This window comes from Mus caroli, unplaced genomic scaffold (genome assembly GCF_978045245.1).
Source record: "Mus caroli unplaced genomic scaffold, Mus_caroli_1 scaffold_1, whole genome shotgun sequence".
Taxonomy (NCBI): Eukaryota; Metazoa; Chordata; class Mammalia; order Rodentia; family Muridae; genus Mus; species Mus caroli.
The window spans coordinates 104,635,805-104,657,284 of NW_028227256.1; the positions used below are offsets into that span (position 1 = coordinate 104,635,805).

A 21,480-nucleotide genomic window follows, 5' to 3' on the forward strand; every position below is an offset into this window, starting at 1 on the left:
TTTTGGTTAGGAAGACTGACTTCCCTAACCACTGGTTCTTGCACAGGTTTAAGATAAATGTAGCTGGTTTTGTCCTCATGATGGGATTTTCTACTGAAAAAACAAAAAACAAACAAACAAACAAACAAAAAAACTTGGCCCCAAGGAGAACTCTTACCTGCTGCATCCAAGGAGAAAGAAAACAGGCAAAATAAAACATTTTTAATTTCTGCAATTACATCTGTAATATTTTCACAATAAATTATTGACCTTGATGGAAAAGACTTCATTTCATATCAGAGACAGATGTTTCTGTTTCTGTAAAATGCAGCTCCTGCCCTGACTGGAAAAGAAAATGCTGTTGTAGCCAATAAGAGTTGAGTGACTTCCCAGTGAAAGGAAAATCTGCAGCCCTCCTTTTTGAAGCAGAACAGTAATTACTAGGAAGGGACAGAAGCTCAGCACTCAACCTGTCCTTTTATGACTTGTGCATTTTGGACTAGACATACAGGCAGGCATCTCAGATGACAGTTGAATTTTGCTAATGGTACAAAATAATATTGCACAATTTTGTGGAATAATGTTAAATTCTATATTCTGCTCATATGCTCTAGAGGGAACTCTAGTTTGTTACTTTCTCTACCTCCAACTAAAAATATTGTTATGCCCTGGCCATTTACTCAAACATATGCAAATGAGGTTTGTTTTATTAGGTATTGAATGTATAAATGGAAAAATTGTCAAGTCTTGTTTTTTGATCTTTGTGTAGAACAGAAATTTTGAGATTAACGGTGTCTAAAGTCGAATGTCTAGTGTCTAAATTTCTCATCAATAAACTATTATTACTAAAGGAAGAACTGTCTGCCAACAAATCGTGTTTTGTCTTCCTCACTCATTAGACCCACTCCCAGGGAATGTATGAATCAAATCTTTTATATGTTTTATTAAAATTTGAATGTTTGTAATTTATATATTCAAGAGTAGATTGTTTGGAATAATTTCTTTTACGATGTGTTATTTCTGGCTAACATAAAAATGACAGCATGAAGTACCTGTGAAAAAGTACAATATTGGTACACTCCTTATGTTACATAGCTAGAAGTGCTGTTAAGTGCCTTTAATGACCGAACTAATAATGGAAACTTTGTTATTTATGACCACTTTTCTAGGCTCCTGCATTGTAAAACCTTTTTCTATTTTGGAAAATTATTTGTGCTTGATTATGTAAAGAAACAACTCCTATAAAGAAACTCTCTTTGTTAACTTGTAAAAGTTTTGATATTTGCACAAAAAGAAGTATAGGGTCATTGTACAGCACTTTAAAAAAAATTATAGATTGCCTGTTATGTCATGATAAAAATTGAGAATAAAAAGGCATATATTTAAAAAATTCAGTTATCTGACAAACCAATGACTAGATTAAGCTGACTATATATTTAGATGTTATGGTGTGACTAAGATTAGGTATAATAATGTCATCTTTAGATGCTTACAATGTCTTCGACACTGTTTCTAGGTCCTTTTTGTTGTGTTATGACAAAGATGAGCTACAACAATTTCATCTTTAGGTACTTACAAGGTCATTGTACTGGCTAGTTTTGTATCAACTTGACACAGCAGGAGTTATCACAGAGAAAGGAGTTTCAGTTGAGGAAATGCCTCCATCAGATCCAACTGTAAAGCATTTTCTCAATTAGTGATCAAGGGGAAAGGCATCTTGTGGGTGGGACCATCTCTGGGCTGGTAGTCTTGGGTTCTATAAGAGAGCAGGCTGAGCAAGCCAGGGGAAGCAAGCCAGTAAAGAACATCCCTCCATGGCTTCTGCATCAGCTCCTGCATTCTGACCTGCTTGAGTTCCAGTCCTGACTTCCTTGGTGATGAAGTGTAGGCCTAATAAACCCTTTCCTCCCCAACTTGCTTCTTGGTCATGATGTTTGTACAGGAATAGAAACCCTGACTAAGACAAATTGGTGCCAGGAGTGGGGTATTCCTGTGACAACCTGACCATGTTTTGGGGAGGACTGTGGAAGGACTTCGAAACTTTAGATCCATTCCGTGTTAAGAGCTCTGTCAGATGTTGTGTAGGAGCTTAGAAGATAGTGTAGAGAACAGTGCAGAAGATGGAGGCCTGGCTTGTGAAATTTCAGAGGGAAAATTAAAGACTCTCTTTAGAGCCATTGCTATTTTGGAGTTTGATTATTCTGTGGTTCTGGTTAGCTTCGGCTGAAGAATCAGCTGTAATAAGCAAGATACCATAACTACTAAAGCAAAACCTTTGCATTACTGGGACTATTGATGCTGGCTAGCTGGAGCTAAGAAATTAGCAGTGATTAAGAAGAGACCAGTATCATTGAGGTGACATCTTCTGGGAAGTGTTTTCTGAAAGCACAAAGAGGCTGTGTTCCAGAGATAGCCAAGATTGTACTCCTGCTGCAGTGGGACTTGGTAATGTGTAAGGGTCACCCAGGTGGTACTGGTTTTGAAGGCATGAAGGGATCACACAGAGCAGCTGAGGCTCAGCACTGTGAGAGGCCATGGAAGGCCACTGGTGAAGGTGCAACCTCAGTTGCAATTGATGGGCCAGGACTGAAAGGGTCATGCAGTGTATTGGAGATGCCAGTACCATGAGATGACCACCAAGAGCATCAGCAGTGGAGTACAGGCATCTGGAAACTAGAGGACAACGTGTGTGCTACAAAGGGCATGGCTGGAGAAGTGACCCAAGCCCCTAAAGGAGCCCAGAAGATCGTGAGTTGGATCCAAGACATTGGATGGTTGGAGATTGATTTTTGCTTTTGATTGTGACTGTGCCCTGATATTTTCCCTCTTGAAGAAAGAAACTATTTTAGTGGAGCCCACAGTTAAGAGACTTTTAATTGTAAGAAGACTTTGGATTTTAAAAGAAATGAGTATTTTAAAGAGATTGAAAATTTAAGAATATGTAAAGACTGTGGGATGTTTAAAGTTATTTAGACCTTGGGGATGAATAAGAATGTAAGGGTTGAGGCTAACTAGTGATGTGTTTGTGTGTCAAGTTGACAAGGGGTCAATTGTACTGGCTAGTTTTGTGTCAACTTCACACAGCTGGAGTTATCACAGAGAAAAGAGCTTCAGTTGAGGAAATGCCTCCATCAGATCCAACTGTAAAGCATTTTCTCAATTAGTGATCAAAGGGGAAAGGCCCCTTGGGAATGGGGCCATCTCTGGGCTGGTAGTCTTGGGTTCTATAAGAGAGCAGGCTGAGCAAGCCAGTAAAGAACATCCCTCCATGGCTTCTGCATCAGCTCCTGCTTTCTGACCTGCTTGAATTCCAGTCCTGACTTCCTTGGTGATGAACAGCAGTATGGAAGTGTAAGCCCAATAAACCCTTCCCTCTCCAACTTGCTTCTTGGTCATGATGTTTGTGCAGGAATAGAAACCCTGACTAAGACAGTCATAGACATTGTTTCTAAGTCCTTTTTGTTAGTTACTTTCTTGTCATTGTGACAGAATATCTTTCAGAGTAACTTTAAGAAAGGTGGATTTATTTTACTTTGTGATGTCAGGAGTCATCAGTCAATCACAGCAGGAAGGTATGGTGACTGTGCTGGTAAGTCCATGGTGAAAGGACTATGTGCCCATGCTTTTCACATCTGTTTGGAGAAGAAAGCAGAGAGCCCAGGCCAGAACTAGAAGGTAGCACCTTCAAGGCCACCCAAGCACCCACTTTTGCCAACTAAATCAAACTCTTAGCAGCCTATCAAAATAGCATCATCAGCTGAGGACTAAGTATTCAAAGACAAAAATCTGTGATGAGCATTTCTTTGTTTTGTTTTGTTTTGTTTTGTTTTGTTTGTTTTTCGAGACAGGTCTTTTCTGTATAGCCCTGGCTGTCCTGGAACTCACTTTGTAGACCAGGCTGGCCTTGAACTCAGAAATCCATCTGCCTCTGCCTCCTGAGTGCTGCGATTAAAGGCATGTGCCACCACGCCGGGCTTGTGATGAGCATTTTAGAGTCAAATCATAATAACCCATCTACGTTTTTCTTCATTCATTTAAATTTCAGAAGGAATTTGAAATAGATTTTGTTTTATCCAATTTATAAGCAAAGGATATTGGGAGCTAGAATTTTGCTGCAGTCATATAGTACATATTAAAATAATACATGCAAAATTCATTGAATTCCTGCATAATATGAGGAAGAAAAAATGATTTATTCTGACCAGTATTAAAGGATGGGGGAAATTAGCAAGCTAAGTATATGGGCAAAAAGAAAAAATAAAAAGGACATTTCATGAATAAGTGGACTCAGAAGTATAAGCCCAGATGTGCTGAAGTGTTTGCTAAATACAAAGGATGAAAAAAAATCAATTCACTATTATGTGGTAGGGTGTTGCAAACTTAAGAGACAAATAATTGGTACCATTGTTAGTGTTTATTTTCCAGGCTTAAAATGATATTTACAAGTATATGGATGCATTCACTTCTAACACAGCACCTCAAATTTTGTCACAAATATTCATTTTTAACTGTATCAAATACTATGCAATATGTACAAATTCCCCAAAATTTCATAACCATGCAATGTGAAATGGATGAATGCTTTGGTAGAAATAGATACAGATTGGAAGAATACATGATCAGTTTTGCTAAAGAAAGTATTATTTTACTTTAGATTCATATGAGTGAATTGAAAACACTGGTTTAGATAATGAGTAAGCAGGCTAGCATACAGTGACATAATTCTCATCCTGGATAAGCTCAACTCCCTCACTTCATTAGTTTTTAATTAAACTTCTGTCTGATTGAGTTCTCCATTTCTTTTTCAAAATCTTTTGTTTATAAAATCCCCTTCATTTGGTCCTTAGCATCAAAGCAATACTATATGCTTTTTTTCTTGTTTATAGACATCATCCACTATGTTTGTTTAAAATTTAATATAAAAGAAATCACAAAAGCAGTTCTATTGGGCAACAGTAGTGTGAACAGTATATAAAGAATTATTAAAATAATAATTATCCAGAATCTAGTTAAGAGGAAATAGAACACATACAGACCGTCCACACAGTGAGAACCCTGGCCAGGATCTTGCTCTGAGATCGGCATATGGAGGGGACTGAGTCTTGTATTTCTCTCCTTACTGTGCCATCAAAACTGCATGTGCCTCACCCCCACCCCCATCTTCATCAATGCTCCTCTTTAGATTATACTTCAGACCCCTGAATTCTGCCCCATATTCACCACACTGCCTTCATAGCCTGCTGTAGTGTGTTCCCTGCCTTCTTGCTTGATGATCCTCTTCCCTGTTGACTGCTCCTTGAATAGAATAATGTATTTGTCCAAGGAAGTCAGGAGGGTAATGGAAAGAGCTGGTAAGTCATACTTCTTTCACCACTGTCTACTCCTGCTTCTCACTTCAGCTGTAAAGGACAGAAGGAAGTTCCTGCACATTTTCTCACATTTGCTCAGATCTTACAAATTGAAGCAGTAAAAATGATCAAATGTGCTCTCTTATGAGTACATACTAATAAGGATTTCAGCCACACCTGTTCTGAGACAGCTCTGTACTAGTCATGTAACAGCTAGAGTCAAATCGAATGATTGATTCTTAGTTGTAATCTTTTTTTTTCTAGTTTCTCAAAATGTATTGAAGAGAAATGATCACGAAATACTCGTCTCCCCATACTTTCTTCTGAATGAAGTCTTTTGTTTCTCTTCCAGTTTTTATTTGTAGAACAAACATTTGCTCAGAACCACAGTGTGTGCCCATGTGAGAAAGAATTTTAGACATATATAGACATATAAAAAGCTAAATACAAATATATGAGCAATGCACAGAAGTGTTTTGTCTCTCAAAAGCAAAAGATGACAGATTTCTAGAAGACTGAAGTGTCCTCATTGCTTGGGAGAGCAAGGTTTTGGGTCTTCTCAATAGGCTTTATGGTAGGGAAAGAGTCCAAGTGAAGTCAGAGTAAACTTATGAAGAAGCAGAGAATAAGACACTGAAGTGTTGGATATAGGTTACTCTTAAGGACATTTTTCTGTTAACTGTTATGGAAAACACTGGAACTTATGGAGCAGGAGATGGAATTGAGCAGATGGTTTTAAAATAGGAATTGACTTTGCTCAAAAGAAGTCTAGATCCCAATGGCAATCTGTAAAGTACAAAGCATTGGAATAATACTTGCCTTTATATAGGAATTAAAGCTGTACAACATGTTTTATTTCAGTAACATAATGTCTAGCTTCAGGTTTAGCAATAGGGCAATTTTTAGACAGCTAATCAATACAACTGTTCCATTCCTATCTCCTCCTAATTATGTAATTATCCTCAGAATTATTTCAAGAACAACTAGCCTGCTATCTTTTTTCCCTACCTTTAGCTGGTAGAGTTCTATTCCCTGGGTAGACTTATCCTGCTCTCTAAATTTTAATTTATTAACTATTTCACCTGAAAGCAATCACCCTTGCAGTCAATTCCCCAAATAAAACATCTGCCTTTTTCATTCAGACAGCTATAAGAGAAGAAACACACCAGGGGGTTATAATTATAATCTCTTTTGGAAAGTAGAGATGTTTACAAAGACAGAATTCTGACACCAGCCTCTTGGTCTGCATGGCAAATGAGCTTATTTCAGGGTCTGAGTAGTGGGGACCATTAGCCTCCCTTCTTTCTACTCCCTAGTAAGATATTGGCCATCTCCTGCTTGTTAACCATGCTTCCTGTATTAACTGACCTTTTACAGTGGCTACTTGAGACCAGGAAGCTCTGAGGTCATTAGTTCTCACAGCAGCTCTCTTTTCCTATAGGATCTCTTTGCATGACATTTGAGGTACCAACATGCTTTCAAATAATTTCTCTCCTGAGGTTTATCTGCATCTATTAGGAGATTTGGAGTGGGGCAGGGGATAGGGGGCAATGAGATTCCTGACAACACTACTACATCCTTCTAAGCATTGAAGTCTGGGAACGAAAGGTGGTTGAATACCTGATATGAAGTAATATTTTTATCTTCCATAAGTATGTGCAAGGCAGACACTGAAAAAGATGAAAGGTAAAATTGATGTACTTTTTTTTTGAACATTTGACTGTTTTAAAGGATTGATTTTTGACCCACTGCTGACAAATCTTGTGGAGATTTTAGAAAATGGAAACAACAAAGAGTATCCCAGGCCCTGCCTGCTTTTCTGCTTCTTCCCTGAGGACAGCCAACCACATCATAGGACTGTTTGCACTGATTGTTCCTGAGAAAGGCACACATGCACAAACAGAAAGTGGAAAATCAACCCTGTCAGAACACACATATACCACCCCAAAGGCTCCATGCCATCTCATGATACAAGAATACGTAGTCTTTATTTATTTATTTATTTATTTATTTATTTATTTATTTATTATCCTCTCATACATTAAATCCCAAGCACAGTTTCTTCTCTCCCAACTCCTCCCAGTCCCCCCATCCACATCTCCTTTCCCCAAGATTCACTGTTCCTGTTTCCCTTAAGAAAATAACAGGCTACCCAGAGATAATAAAAACACAGTATAGCAAGCTGCAATAAGAGTAGGCAAAACTCCTAATATTAACGTTGGACAATGCAACCCAGTAGGAGGAAAAGGGTCCCAGGAGTAGGCAAAAAATCAGACACACCTCCCCAGTCCCACAGTTAGGAGTTCCACAGGAACACCAAGCTGCACAACTAAAGCATGTATGTGAAGGACCCACCTATCTCAGACTCATGCAGCTCCTTGACTGGCATTTCCATTTCTGTGGGCTCCTATGAGCCCTAATTAGTTGATTCTGTGGGTGTGTTCTCCTGGCATCCTCACCCCTGCTGGGTGTTAACATTCCTTCTCTCCCTCTTCCAAGGGGTCCCCTGAAGTCTGCCTACTGTTTGGCTGTAGGTCTCTGCATCTGCCTCTACCAGTTGCTGAAGGAAGTTTCTCTGATGATGATTGGGCAAGGCACTATTTTATGAGCATAGCAAAGTATCATTAGGATTCATTTCTTTGATTTCACCCCCCCCCCCAATTGTGGTTGGTTCTATCCTAGGTCTCTGATTGCTGGTCATCCAGGCAATCTTTTGGGATGATCTTCCTCTTGTTGCATAAGTTAGGCCAGTTATTGGTTGATTACTCCTAACAGCTCTGAGACACCATTAACCCAGTATATTTTGTAGGCAGGAGAGCTTTGTAAGCTTGGATTTTTCAAAACCTACTTTTCATAAGGGTTCTTAAACACTTTATCCTCCCTGCTAGCCAACCACCCACCAGAGGTAATAGAAATGAAAGGTAAATAGGGCGAAGGAGGATATGGACCTGCTTAGGAATAGTTGTTTGGAGCAAATAAAATCTGCATTGTCAGAATATCAGCAGTTCAGTTCCCATGAATCAGCAGTAGTAGCTGGATTCACTCACAAATACCATTCACAAAACAGCAAAAGAAACTGAGAGTCTCTGTCAGTTGGTCCATTTCTGTGGAAGAGAAAAGAGGCAGAACATCACTAGAAGTTCATTGGTGCATTTCTTTCTATGAAATCAGGACAAAGACCAGCAGTGTGTCAAGGTATACCAATACCACAATGCTTCATCAGTGAAGATCAGAGTCAGCAAAGTCTAATGATGACTAGTAGAGGGTAAGGCATACCAATACTACACAACATCATCCACTGTCTGTTGGGTTATATTTATAACCTTTCCAAACATCATGTGTTCTCTCATGCATCCACTTGAGTAAAACATCACATGCCCCTTTTCTAGGCTGCTTCCAGAAAAACATGGTGTTTCTGTTCTCAGCAAAATATCCTCCCACATGTCTGCTTTAGCAAAAAACTTCCTTTCATAGGACAGTTTTCAGAAAAGCATCACATGACACAACTGAGTCGCCAAAGAAACCAGAAATTTCCACTTAAGAGGTTTGTAGGTCTAGGGTTTTGTGGTTGGAGTACTGTTCCTATCCCACCACTGGAAGCCTTGCCTAGTTACAGAACTTTAGTCAGGCTTTATGTTACTAGGAGTCCTTGCAAGGGTTGCCCTAGTAGATATCAAGGAGTTTTCACTACACTATGTTTTCATATCATTGCCTCCTACAATGCCATCCTCTCCAATTTCAGTTGTGTCTCCCTGCATTCTCTCTCTCTGCCCTCACATAATCTCTCCTGTTCTTATCCCCACCTGCCCCACTCTACCCACAAAATCTACTCTGTTTTGCCTTCCCAGGGAGATACATGCACTCTACCCACCCAGGTCTCCTAGTTACTTAGCATCCATGGGTCCATGGATTCTAGCATGATTATTCTTTACTTAGCAGCTAGCAAACATTTGTAAATGAGTATAAACAATGTTTGTCTTTCTAGTTCTGGGTTACATCACTCAGGACAACTTTTTTTTTTCCTAGTTCCACCATTTTGCCTGAAAATTTCATGAGGTCATTTTTTTTTTAACAGCTGAGTGATATTGTACTATGTAAATGTTCCACATATTCTGTATCCATTCTTCCTAGATGTTGAGGAACATCTATCTAGGTTGTTTCCAGTTTCTGGATATGATAAATAAAGCTGCAATGAACACAGTTGAGCAAGTGTCCTTGTGGTAAGGTAGAGTGTCTTTTAGGTATATTTCCAGGAGCAGTATAGCTGGATCTTCAGGTAAATCAATTCCCAGTTTTCTGAGAACCCCCATATTGATTTCCAAAGTGATGGTACAAATTTGCACTCCTATGAGCAATGAGGAATGTTCCCCTTGCTCTACATACTCACCAGCATGAGCTGTCATGTGTGTTTTTGATCTTTGCCATTCTGACAGGTGTAAGGGGGAATCTCAAAGACATTTTGATTTGCATTGCTCTGATAGCTAAAGATGTTAAGAAGAGCCGGGCGTGGTGGCACATGCCTTTAATCCCAGCACTAGGAAGGCAGAGCCAGGCAGATTTCTGAGTTCAAGGCCAGCCTGGTCTACAAAGTGAGTTCCATGACAGCCAGGGCTATACAGAGAAACCCAGTCCAAAAACAAAAAAACAAAAAAACAAAAAAACAAAAAAAACAAAAACAAAAAGAAAGAAAGAAAAGAAAAGAAAAAAAAAAGATGTTAAACATTTCTTTAAGCATTTCTTGGTCATTTTAGATTCCTCTACTGAAAATTATGTTTATATATATATATATTTTTTTTTAAAATTGGAGTATTTGTTTTTGTGATGCCTAGCTTCTTGAGTTCTTTGTATATGTTTAATATTAGACCTCTGTCATATGTAGAATTGGTGGAAATCTTTTCCTATTCTGTTCTCTACCATTTTGCCTATTGACTGTGTCCTTTGACTAATTGAAGCCCTTCAGTGTAGGCTTTGATTTTTGTAAAACCTATTTTAAAAAAAAAAACGTTATCAAATGCTTCCACCTTACCTTCTAGCCCACCATCCAATGGTAGGGGAGAAAAGATGGTAATTGAACAAGGGGATGTGGACCTATGCAGAAGTAGTTACTTGGGGCAAGTCCAATCTCTGTCAGTATACCAGCAGTCCAGATCAATAGTGTCAGGATACCAAACACAAATCAGCAGCAGTGCACACAATACAGCAGAAACCACCAGGCATACACTGAATAGGTCAAATGTCAGGGGGAGCGACCAGGACCAGCTGAGATGGTCAAAGTTCTCTGCCATGCCTCTCTCAATGAACTGAAGATCATCAAAGGCAAAGATCAAGATGTGAGACCAACAAAGTACTGCAAGGCTAGCTATGCAAGTGCACAATCACTGTCCATTTAGTCCTTTTTATACTCCCTCAAAACATCACATATCTTTCCACAGGTTTTGAGTCAGCAAAACACCACGTGAGTCTGTATCACATGTCATAGCCAGAAACTTTGATTTCACTTCATCTTTATGAGGTCCCACTTATTAATTGTTGATCTTAGTGTTTGTGCTATTGCTGTTCTGTATCAGAAGTTGTCTCCTGTGCCAATGCATTCAAAGTTATTCCTCAATTTTTCTTCTATCATGATCACTGTATCTGGTTTTATGTTGAGGTTTTTGATCCACTTAAACTTGAGTTATGGGCAGGGTGTAAATATAGATCTATTTGCATTCTTCTACATCGAGAAATCCAGTTGAACCAGCAGCATTTGTTGAAGATTCCTTTTTTCTCCATTGTATGTTTCTGTTTGTTTGTTTGTTTTTAATTAAAAAAATCAGGTGACTTGAGGTGTGTGGAATATTTAGTGTTTTCAGTTTGATTCCATTGATCAATGTGTCTGCTTTTATGCCAATACCATGCAGTTTTTATTACTATGACTTTGTAGTATAGTTTGAAGTCAGGTATTGGTGATAAGTCTACATGGTCTCTTAATGTACATGATTGTTTCAGTTATCCTGTGGTTTTTGGTTATTTTCATATTTGAGTATTTTTCTTTCAAGGCCTATAAAGAATTCTGTTGGAATTTTGAAGGAGATTGTATTGAATCTGTAGATTGCCTTAGGTAAGATGACCCTTTTTACTGTGTTAATCTTAGAGATTAATGTACATGGAAGATGTTTCCATCCTCTGATATCTTCTAGAACATCTTTCTTCAAAAAAAAAAAAGTCTTATCTTAAGTCTTTAATTAGTTACTGCCAAGATATTTTATATTATTTGTGGCTATTATGACATTTGTTATTTTCCTGATTTCTTTCTCAGTCCATTTGTGTTTGTATATAAGAAGGCTACAGCTCTTCCGGCCGGACCAGCACCAGGGTAGCTAGAGCGCAGGGTCAGCTGACACCCACCAGCTACCCACGACCCCAGCCACAGGATTTTGAGACTGCTGGTGAGTGGAACACAGCTTCTGCTCCAGTCCAATCACACAGGACCTGAGACTGCTTTGGTTGGGAAGGCAGAAATCCGGCCTGAGTAGGACCACAAGACTCTTCCAGGCAGAAAAGCACCAGGGTAGCTAGAACACAGGGTCGGCTGACACTCGCCAGCTACCCACAACACCCGCCACAGGATCTTAAGACTTCTGGTGAGTGGAACACAGCTTCTGCTCCAATTCAATTGCGCACTGGACCTGAGACTGCATTAATTAGGGAAACAGAAAACCGGCCTGAGTAGGGCCACAGGCCTCTTCCAGCCTGAACAGCACCAGGGTAGCTAGAGCACAGGGTCGGCTGACACCTGCCAGCTACCCACGACCCCAGCCACAGGATTTTGAGACTTCTGGTGAGTGGAACACAGCTTCTGCTCCAATCTTTAAACAGTGACAACGACAACAACTAACCCCAGAGATTACCAGATGGCGAAAGGTAAACGTAATAATCTTACTAACAGAAACCAAGACCACTCACCATCATCAGAACCCAGCACTATCACTTCACCCAGTCCAGGGCACCCCAACACTCCAGAAAAGCTAGACACAGATCTAAAAGCATATCTCATGATGATGGTAGAGGACTTCAAGAAGGACTTTAATAACACACTTAAAGAAATACAAAGGAACACTGGTAAACAGGTAGAAGACAGTAAAGAGGAAGCACAAAAATCCCTTAAAGAATTGCAGGAGAACACTGCTAAAGAGTTACAAATCCTTAAAGAAAAACAGGATAACATAATCAAACAGGTAGAAGTCCTTACAGGAAAACACATCCAAACAGATGATGGAAATGAACAAAACCATACTAAACCTAAAAAGGGAAGTAGACACAATAAAGAAAACCCAAAATGAGGCAACACTGGAGATAGAAACCCTAGGAAAGAAATCTGGAACCATAGATACGAGCATCAGCAACAGAATACAAGAGATGGAAGAGAGAATCTCAGGTGCAGAAGATTCCATAGAGAACATTGGCACAACAATCAAGGAAAATGTAAAACACAAAAAGATCCTAACTCAAAACATCCAAGAAATACAGGACACAATGAGAAGACCAAACCTACGGATAATAGGAGTGGATGAGAATGAAGATTTTCAACTCAAAGGACCAGCAAACATCTTCAACAAAATTATAGAAGAAAACTTCCCAAATCTAAAGAAAGAGATGCCCATGAACATACAAGAAGCCTACAGAACTCCAAATATACTGGACCAGAAAAGAAATACCTCCCGACACATAATAATCAGAACAACAAATGCTCTAAATAAAGATAGAATATTAAAAGCAGTAAGAGAAAAAGGCCAAGTAACATATAAAGGCAAGCCTATCAGAATTACACCAGATTTTTCACCAGAGACTGTGAAAGCCAGAAGATCCTGGACAGATGTTCTACAGACACTAAAAGAACACAAATTCCAGCCCAGGCTACTATACCCAGCCAAACTCTCAATTAACATAGATGGAGAAACCAAAGTATTCCACGAAAAAACCAAATTCACACATTATCTCTCCACAAATCCAGCCCTTCAAAGGATAATAACAGAAAGAAACCAATACAAGGACGGGAACCACGCCCTAGAAACAACAAGAAGGTAATCCCTCAACAAACTTAAAAGAAGACAGCCACAAGAACAGAATGCCAACTTTAACAACAAAAATAACAGGAAACAACAATTACTTTTCCTTAATATCTCTTAATATCAATGGACTCAACTCCACGATAAAAAGACATAGACTAACAAACTGGCTACACAAACAAGACCCAACATTTTGCTGCTTACAGTAAACTCATCTCAGAGAAAAAGATAGACACTACCTCAGAATGAAAGGCTGGAAAACAATTTTCCAAGCAAATGGTCTGAAGAAACAAGCTGGAGTAGCCATTCTAATATCTGATAAGATTGACTTCCAACCCAAAGTCATTAAAAAAGACAGGGAGGGACACTTCATACTCATCAAAGTTAAAATCCTCCAAGAGGAACTATCAATCCTGAATATCTATGCTCCAAATACAAAGGCAGCCACATTCATTAAAGAAACTTTAGTAAATCTCAAAGCACACATTGCACCTCATACAATAATAGTGGGAGACTTCAACACACCACTTTCACCAATGGACAGATCATGGAAACAGAAACTAAACAGGGACACAGAGAACTAAGAGAAATTATGAATCAAATGGATCTGGGAGATATCTACAGAACATTCTATCCTAAAACAAAAGGATATACCTTCTTCTCAGCACCTCATGGTACCTTCTCCAAAATTGACCACATAATTGGTCACAAAACAGGCCTCAACAGATGCAAAAATATTGAAATTGTCCCATGCATCCTATCAGATCACCATGGACTAAGGCTGATCTTCAATAACAAAATAAATAATAGAAAGCCAACCTTCACGTGGAAACTGAACAATACTCTTCTCAATGATACCTTGGTCAAGGAAGGAATAAAGAAAGAAATTAAGGACTTTTTAGAGTTCAATGAAAATGAAGCCACAACATACCCAAACTTATGAGACGCAATGAAAGCATTCCTAAGAGGAAAACTCATAGCTCTGAGTGCCTCCAAAAGGAAACTAGAGAGAGCACACATTAGCAGCTTGACAACATACCTAAAAGCACTAGAACAAAAGGAAGCAAATTCACCCAAGAGGAGTAGACAGCAGGAAATAATCAAACTCAGGGGCGAAATCAACCAAGTGGAAACAAGAAGAACTATTCAAAGAATCAACCAATCAAGGAGCTGGTTCTTTGAGAAAATCAACAAGATAGATAAACCCTTAGCCAGACTCACTAGAGGGCACAGGGAAAGCATCCTAATTAACAAAATCAGAAATGAAAAAGGAGACATAACAACAGATCCTGAAGACATCCAAAACACCATCAGATCCTTCTACCAAAGGATATACTCAACAAAACTGGAGAACCTGGATGAAATGGAGAAGTTCCTAGACAGATACCAGGTACCAAAGTTGAATCAAGATCAGGTTAATGATCTAAACAGCCCTATATCCCCCAAAGAAATAGAAGCAGTCATTAATAGTCTCCCAACTAAAAAAAGCCCAGGACCAGATGGGTTTAGTGCAGAGTTCTATCAGACCTTCAAAGAAGATCTAATCCCAGTTCTCCACAAACTATTCCAAAAATAGAAACAGAAGGTACTCTACCCAACTCATTCTATGAAGCCACAATTACTCTGATACCTAAACCACAAAAAGACCCAACAAAGATAGAAAACTTCAGACCAATATCCCTTATGAATATTGATGCAAAAATCCTCAATAAAGTTCTTGCTAACCGAATCCAAGAACACATCAAAATAATCATCCATCCTGACCAAGTAGGTTTCATCCCAGGGATGCAGGGATGGTTCAATATATGGAAATCTATCAACGTAATCCAGTATATAAATAAACTCAAAGACAAAAACCACATGGTCATCTCGTTAGATGCGGAAAAAGCATTTGACAAGATCCAACACCCATTCATGATAAGTCTTGGAAAGATCAGGAATTCAAGGCCCATACCTAAACATGATAAAAGCAATCTACAGCAAACCAGTAGCCAACATCAAAGTAAATGGTGAGAAGCTTGAAGCAATCCCTCTAAAATCAGGGACTAGACAAGGCTGTCCACTTTCTCCATACCTATTCAACATTGTACTTGAAGTCCTAGCCAGAGCAATTAGACAACAAAAGGAGATCAAAGCGATACAAATTGGAAAAGATGAAGTCAAAATATCACTTTTTTGCAGATGATATGATAGTATATATAAGTGACCCTAAAAATTCCACCAGAGAACTCCTAAACCTGATAAACAGCTTCGGTGAAGTAGCTGGATATAAAATTAACTCAAAAAAATCAATGGCCTTTCTCTACACAAGAATAAACAGGCTGAGAAAGAAATTAGAGAAGCAACACCCTCCTCAATAGTCAAAAATAATATAAAATATCTTGGCGTGACTCTAACTAAGGAAGTGAAAGATCTGTATAATAAAAACTTCAAGTCTCTGAAGAAAGAAATTATAGAATATCTCAGAAGATGGAAAGATCTCCCATGCTCATGGATTGGCAGGATCAACATTGAAAAATGGCTATCTTGCCAAAAGCAATCTACAGATTCAATGCAATCCCCATCAAAATTCCAAATCAATTCTTCAACGAATTAGAAAGTGCAATCTGCAAATTCATCTGGAATAACAAAAAACCTATGATAGCAAAAACTCTTCTCAAGGATAAAAGAACCTCTGGTGGAATCACCATGCCGGACCTAAAGCTTTACTACAGAGCAATTGTGATAAAAACTGCATGGTACTGGTATAGTGACAGACAAGTAGACCAATGGAATAGAATTGAAGACCCAGAAATGAACCCACACACCTATGGTCACTTGATCTTCGACAAGGGAGCTAAAAAAATCCAGTGGAAGAAAGACAGCATTTTCAACAAATGGTGCTGGCACAACTGGTTGTTAACATGTAGAAGAATGCAAATCAATCCATTTCTATCTCCTTGTACTAAGGTCAAGTCTAAGTGGATCAAGGAACTTCACATAAAACCAGAGACACTGAAACTTATAGAGGAGAAAGTGGGGAAAAGCCTTGAAGATATGGGCACAGGGGACAAATTCTTGAATAGAACAGCAATGGCTTGTGCTGTAAGATCGAGAATTGACAAGTGGGACCTCATGAAACTGCAAAGCTTCTGCAAGGCAAAAGACACCATCAATAAGACAAAAAAACCACCAACAGATTGGGAAAGGATCTTCACCTATCCTAAATCAGATAAGGGACTAATATCCAATATATATAAAGAACTCAAGAAGGTGGACTCCAGAAAGTCAAATAACCCCATTAAAAAATGGGGCTCAGAACTGAAAATAATTCTCACCTGAGGAATACCGAATGACAGAGAAGCACCTGAAAAAATGTTCAACATCCTTAATCATCAGGGAAATGCAAATCAAAACAACCCTGAGATTCCACCTCACACCAGTCAGAATGGCTAAGATCAAAAATTCAGGTGACAGCAGATGCTGGCGAGGATGTGGAGAAGGAGGAACACTCCTCCATTGTTGGTGGGATTGCAAGCTTGTACAACCACTCTGGAAATCAGTCTGGCGGTTCCTCAGAAAATTGGACATAGTACTACCGGAGGATCCATCTATACCTCTCCTGGGCATATATCCAGAAGATGTCCCAACTGGTAAAAAGGACACATGCTCCACTATGTTCATAGCAGCCCTATTTATAATAGCCAGAAGCTGGAAAGAACCCAGATGTCCCTCAACAGAGGAATGGATACAGAAATTATGGTACATTTACACAATGGAGTACTACTCAGCTATTAAAAAGAATGAATTTATGAAATTCCTAGCCAAATGGATGGACCTGGAGGGCATCATCTTGAGTGAGGTAACACAATCACAAAAGAACTCACACAATATGTATTCACTGATAAGTGGATATTAGCCCAAAACTTAGGATTCCCAAGATATAAGATACAATTTGCTAAACACATGAAACTCAAGAAGAATGAAGACCAAAGTGTGGACACTGTGCCCCTTCTTAGAATTGGGAACAAAACACCCAGGGAAGGAGTTACAGAGACAAAGTTCGTAGCTGTGATGAAAGGATGGACCATTTAGAGACTGCCGTATCCAGGGATCCATCCCATAATCAGCTTCTAAACGCTGACACCATTGCATACACTAGCAAGATTTTGCTGAAAGGACCCAAATATAGCTGTCTCTTGTGAGAAGATGCCGGGGCCTAGCAAACACAGGAGTGGATGCTCACAGTCAGCTATTGGATGTATCACAGGGCTCCCAATGGAGAAGCTAGAGAAAGTACCCAAGGAGCTAAAGGGATCTGCAACCCTATTGTTGGAACAACATGATGTACTAACCAGAACCCCGGAGCTCTTGTCTCTAGCTGCATATGTATCGAAAGATGGCCTAGTCGGCCATCACTGGAAAGAGAGGCCTGGAGGGCCAATATAGGGGAATGCCAGGGCCAAAAGAATGGGAATGGGTGGGTAGGGAAGTGGGGGGCGCTATGGGGGACTTTTGGGATAGCATTGGAAATGTAATTGAGGAAAATATGTAATAAAAATATTAAAAATTAAAAAAAAGAAGGCTACAAATGTTTTTTCTAATTAATCTTGAATTCAACCACCTCACTGAAAGAGTTTATCTGATGTAGGTATTTCCAGGTAGCAGTGTGATATTCTTCAAAACCCCACATATCCCCTTGTCTAGTCTAGGCTGATTTCTCTCATTGCTTATGTGTTTCCTCAAAAAATATTCCATTTTCTGTCATCTCCAATTTTTGTGGCATCTCCATCCAACTTATGTTCAGACATTATTTTCCCAGGATATCATAATGGGAATTCTAATCTGATACACATTACTTATACCTCTTGAACATTAGTCTCCGCTTATTTTTTTTGCCTCTGCATTTCCTTTAGATAATAATAATCCCCCTCCCTCCCTCCCTCCCTCCCTCCCTTTCTCCCTGCCTTTCTCTATCTCCTGTGATTATTTTGTTCCCCCTTCTAAGTAGGACTGAAGCATCCATACTTTGGTCTTCCTTCTTCTTAAGCTCCATATGTTCTGTGAGTTGTATTGTGGGTATTCTGAACTTTGGGGCTAATATCCATTTAACAGTGAATACATACCATGTGTAGTCTGAGTTACCTCACACTAATATATTGATGATATTATTTGCCTGCAAATTTAATGAAGTTATTGTTTTTAATAGCTGAGTAGTATTCTGTAACCTCCCCTCCCCAGCCTGAAACCTGTTTGCTCAGGTTTCAGTGTTAGAGAGCATGCGGCAAAGCTTGCCGCCCTATCGTCCTGCCACTCCCACTGCCGCTGCCTGCCAACTAGCTGTTCCGGACCTATCACATGTTCACCTGGAACTTTACTCCAAGATGATGTGGCGGGAATCGGGTCCCTCCCTCTGCTTCATAAGTGAGTGTCGGAAATAGTAAAATTGAACCTTGATTAGACTGACTGTCTTGGTTACGTCTCTCTCTCTCTTTCTCTCTCTCTCTCTCTCTCCCTCTCTTCTCTTCCAGGTTTCCAAGATGCCTTTCCAGACTAGAACTCAGACATGTGAGCCGCTGGCCGGACACAACAGTATTCCACTGTGTAAAATACCAAATTTTCTGTATGCATTCTTCCGTCAAGGGCCATCTTGGTTGTTTCCAGGTTTTGGCTATTATAGATAAGGCTACAATGAATATAGTGGAGCATGTGTCCTTGCTATATTTTGGAACATCTTTTGGGCATATACCCAATAGTGGTATAGCTGGATCTTTAGGTAGAACTATCTCCAATTTTCTCAACAACCACCAGATTGATTTCCAGAGTGTTTGTATCAGCTTGCAATCCCACCAGCAATGGAGGAGTGTTCTTTCTTCCCATTCTTGCCAGCATCTGCTGCCACCTGAGTTTTTGATCTTAGCCATTTTGAATGGTATGAGGTGGAATCTCATGGTCGTTTTGCTTTTCATTTCTTTGATGACTAAGGATGTTGAACATTTCTTTAGGTGCTTCTCAGCCATTCAGTATTCCTCACCTGAGAATTCTTTGTTTGGCTCTGTGCCTCATTTTTTTTTAAATAGGGTTATTTGGTTTTCTGAAGTCAAACTTCTTGAGTTCTTGTAGATATTGGATATTAGCCCTCCATCAGATGAAGGAATGGTAATGATCTTTTCTCATTCTTTAGGTTGTGTTTTGTTCTATTGACAGTGTCCTTTGCCTTACAAAAGCTTTTCAATTTTATGAGATCCCATTTGTCTATTGTTGATCTTAGAGTATAAGCCATTGGTGTTCTGTTCAGGAAATTATCACCTATGTCAATGTGTTCGAGGCTCTTTTTCACTTTCTGTTCTATTAGATTCAGTGTATCTGTTTTTTTTTTTTTTTAATAGAGTTCCTTGACCCACTTGAACTTGTGCTTTGTACAAGGATATAAGAATGGATCAATTTGCATTCTTCTACATGCTGGCCACCTGTTGAGCCAGTCATTTGTTGAAAGTTCTCTTTTTTCCACTGGGTGGTTTTAGCTTCTTTGTCAAAATCAGTGGAGCATGGGTATATGGGTTCATTTCTGGGTCTTCAGTTTTATTCTATTGATCTACCATTCTGTCTCTGTACCAGTACTATGCACTTTTTGTCACTCTTGCTCTGTAGAAGCTTGAGGTCAGGGACAGTGATTTCCCCTAGAGGTTCTCTTATTTGTTGAGAATAGTTTCACTACCCTGGGTTTTATGTCATTCCAGATGAATTTGAGAATTGCTCTGTCTAACTCGGTGAAGAATTGAGTTGGAATTTTGATGGGAATTGCGTTGAGTCTATAGATTGCTTTTGGTAAGATGGTTATTTTTAATATGTTAATCCTGCCAATCCATGAGCATGGGAGAACTTTCCATCTTCTGTGGGTTTGGGGTTCTTGATACAATAATTTATTATAGAGCCTCTAAAAGGTAAAATTAGGCAATTAATGGTTTTTATGAATCAAGTGAATATTATGTATTTATACAAACAACCCTTAGTGGTCTTGTGCTGTATATGTACACTTGTGTGTTTGAAAGACTTGAAACAAGCAGTTCATTCTTGAATAAGAATTTGATCTTGAGAGGATGAAAAGATTGTAAATTTGACTTATCTCCTGTTACTCCATTGTCAAACATCCATCTTGACTCCGCATTTTGTAGACCACCTTAGCTTTCAGCTGTGTTTGATGTTTGTTATAGATCTCAATTATTTCAAGGCCAAATATTTACCGTTATACAAAATGTTCTGTAATATATTTGTCATGGATATTGTATTAGTACAAGTGCTAGCTGATTTGTGTACTTTTACTTTTTTATTTTAATTGATTTAGTAGGTTTTGATACAGTAAGTGTGACTAAGGCAAGCACTGAACTCTATGTAGCTAAGGATGACTACTTTGAACTTCTGAACGTCCTGTCTTGCCTTCGGAATACAGATGTGTGCCACTGTATTCCATCTAGCTTATGTAGTGCTCGGGCTTTACCCAGGGCTCTGTGCATTCTAGGAAAGCACTCTTCCAGAGTTACATCCCTAACACTAAACCAAGTATTTTTAATTAAACAATAATAATTTTACTGATTTATCTACAAATATTATCATGAACAGGATTAGTAATAGCATCACTTTAAGATCTATACTTTATGAGAATTAGGGTGCTGCCCCTAGAGGCTTTCTAGGTTTGACTGCAATGTCACATGTGCTTCAGTAAGTTGCAGAGAGGAAAGAGGCCATGCCTAGGTTCATTGTTCTGGCCTGTGAACATCTGAATGATTAGTAGTCTAACATTTCCAGTGGCCAGACCATGATGGAGATGACCTATGGCTTGCACAAGCAGGACATAGGTCTCCTCATACTACTCCTTGGATGCCACTAAGAAGACTAAGTAAATGGGAGAGATTGTGGAAGAGAAAGAGAAACAGAAGGTTAAGAGGACAAGGAACTGGTGACTGGAGGGTAGTTAGAAACAGACTGATGTCAGTAGTTGATGATACCACCTGGGATCAGGGTGGAGTTCTATTCTGTGCTACCAATATGGGCCACATCTGGACCAACTTCCCTGAAGCAGCAGGGTATTTTACCACCAAAGTGCAGGCAGATGTATGTGGTCTGGA

The 21,480-nt window shown here is 39.2% G+C and overlaps 1 non-coding gene across 1 annotated transcript; it reads left to right on the top strand.

Moving 5' to 3' along the window:
- Positions 1–21,023: 21,023 nt before the first annotated feature.
- Positions 21,024–21,155, top strand: LOC115032472 (small nucleolar RNA SNORA17). Its single transcript, XR_003838146.1, has one exon. It is a non-coding gene; the product is annotated as a small nucleolar RNA SNORA17 (small nucleolar RNA).
- The last annotated feature ends 325 nt before the right edge of the window (positions 21,156–21,480 follow it).